This window comes from Austrofundulus limnaeus, unplaced genomic scaffold (genome assembly GCF_001266775.1).
Source record: "Austrofundulus limnaeus strain Quisiro unplaced genomic scaffold, Austrofundulus_limnaeus-1.0 Scaffold723, whole genome shotgun sequence".
In the NCBI taxonomy this organism is placed as follows: Eukaryota; Metazoa; Chordata; class Actinopteri; order Cyprinodontiformes; family Rivulidae; genus Austrofundulus; species Austrofundulus limnaeus.
In genome coordinates, this window is record NW_013953125.1 from 52,985 (window position 1) to 55,756 (window position 2,772).

General features: G+C 46.0%; 1 pseudogene; it reads right to left on the minus strand.

Annotated features, from left to right (window-relative positions):
• Nucleotides 1–805: 805 nt before the first annotated feature.
• On the minus strand, nt 806–1,556 carry LOC106532153 (ras-related protein Rab-39B pseudogene; annotated as a pseudogene).
• Between the last annotated feature and the right edge of the window lie 1,216 nt (nt 1,557–2,772).

A 2,772-nucleotide genomic window follows, 5' to 3' on the forward strand; every position in this document is an offset into this window, starting at 1 on the left:
ATATATATATATATATATATATTTGTATACTATAAATACACACACACACACACACATTTATGTGATATCAGCAGCCTGACACTTGTGTGCGTCATGATGCACAGGATGTTCTGGTTCCTCACAGAGTCCAGCTCTGAGCCGGTCCCTGTGGTGTTAGCTGCACCAACATGACCATGGTCCATGAGGTCACCACGGGCAGATAAACACAGTCTGTGTTCACTGTGAGTGTGCACAGGAGAACTCATCACTTACACCAGCAGGGTTGGACACGAAGTGCACATTCATGGGAAGCAAAGGTTTGCATTTAGTGCAGCTCTCATCATATTTAACATCATGTCCTCCGCAGCCAGTGAGTGAAAAATTAAAGAAAAGCTCAGTGAAGCCTGACAGGAAACACCCTCTGAGGCTTCAAACAGAAAACCAGATCTGAGAGCGGAGAAACCCTGTCTGATCAGGACACATGAAAACAGAACAGCAGGCTGTTTTACAACAGAGAAACAATCAGAAACACCAAACTGATGGAAGTGGAACCAGTCAGCTCCAGTCCAGAAACACTGGTTCTCATCAACATGGAGTCCATGATGGTCCTCATGGACCTGGTTTCAGACAAGATGAAAGGATCAATGATCTGTTCATCATTTTTTACTTGAACAGAAATGAAGATTCAGAGCTGGAGGATACATCCTGACCTGACATCCCTCCGTTACCGTGGAGACAGTGGGCCTATCATCATCATCACCATCATCATCATCATCATCACCATCACCATCATCATCACCATCACCATCATCATCATCACCATCATCATCACCATCATCATCATCACCATCACCATCATCATCATCATCATCATCTCATCCTGACCTGTTCATAATGAGGCTTTACACGGTTAAAGGCCTGTGACGTCACATCTCCCCCCCCAGCAAAGGAAAGCTGTCGGTACCTGAAGCGCTCCTGGCCCGCCGTGTCCCACAGCTGCAGCTTGATCTTCACGCCGGGCTCGACGCCGAGCGCGCGGGCGTAGAAGTCCACGCCGACCGTGGGGTCCGCCGCGTCGCTGTAGACCCCGTCCGTGAAGCGCTTCAGCAGCGACGACTTGCCCACCGTGGAGTCCCCCAGCAGGATGATTCGGAACTGGTACTGCCACAGGGCGTCCATGGCATCACGGGAGGACGAGGCGCGCGTGTGTGAACAAAAAGCCCCTGCGCGCGCACGTCGTGTTTACCCGCGGCTGCTCAGGAGGAGACCGCAGCGGTCATGTGACAGCTGTACGCACAGGTCCCATCAAAACCAGCTCAAAGCTCCGGTCCTCAAACCCGCTCAGACTGGTTTTAACAACCTGAAGCCTTCAATCCGAGGCGCTGCTGTCCGTGGTTCTGAACTGGGCTCACGAGAATCCACTTTACACGATTTTAAAAACAGTTTTCTTCTTTTAAATCAATATAATCTACAATTAYTTCGTCTCTAAAAACAAATACGTGCTTATTAACGTGTAAAAATCAACCACTGTTGGTTTAAAAATGTTTAAAACATGAGGATTGGCGAGCGTCATAAAAACCCACAGAAAACTACATTTCCCATCATGCAACTGTGTTCACGTGACCTGCGTGGACCAATCACAGGTAGACAGCGAAAAAAAGAGCAAAGTGTGTCGTTGTTAACGTTTAAAAATATAAGTCTCTTCGAAAGCATGTCATAATGTTAGAAAACATTTTATTTTAAATTCATTGATAAATCCAAAAACAACTACTTTTCCCATCATGCAACCTTGTTCACGTGACGTGCGCGGACCAATCAGAGGCAGGCTCTGAAGCACCAGTTTATAAAAGCGGCCTGTACGACACATTTCGTTCCTTTCCACACGGTGCTGTGAGCTGACGGCAGGTCCAGCTTCGGTTCTGGTAAGAGCTCGTGTTTAGCTTTTCTTCTGTTCATAATTCGGTCTGTAAATGTCTTAAACCGTTCAGTAACAATAATCATGAAAATAACGCACGTGTAGCCGTTTTAGCTCGTAAGCTAACAGGCTACTTCGCGGTCACGCGGACCTTTCGCTGTTTTATTTGATGAGTGTCGTGACGTAATGACGTCATATAGTGGCTGAAATGAATTATTTAGACTTGGAAGGAACATGTGTGATGTGCGCGTTTATTTCTTTGCAGATAAAGAAATACTTAGAGATAGCATGCATGCTAATGTGGTAATGACCACGTGGTACGGCCTTGTTGATCATGTTATTAAATTATTTACCGTATTTGCTTTTGCATTGTCGTAATTTTCGTTTAGCTGTATTGAATCTGCATCTTTGAACCTGAGTTAATAGTTTTATTTTATTTTTTTACTAACTGCACCCTCCTCTTCCTCCAGGTGTCAATGCAGCTGCAGCTCTCAGGTCCAGAATGGTAGCAGCTGCAGAACCACGGTGAGTTTGTTCGCGGGGTTACCTGCTGTRTGTGTGGGGGTACCTGTGTACACCTGCCAGGTGTTTGTCTAAAGGCTCCTATCGAAGCCGTTTGTGCTTAGCGTAGCAGCAAGCGGTCAACAGGAAGCCGATAAAAAGACTTTCACCGACGGTCGCTGTTCAGTTTCAAAGTAACTGTTTCAGCAACATTTAGGGGAAGGACATTTGGAATAGGGGTGTCCCGATTCCAGTTTTTTCAAGACTGAGTACAAGTACGAGTACTTCAGTTCAGGTACTCGCCGATACCAAGTAGTGGGGTTAGGGTGGATTATCTGTTCAACTTGTTGAATATTAAACAGAATGAAAATGAAATG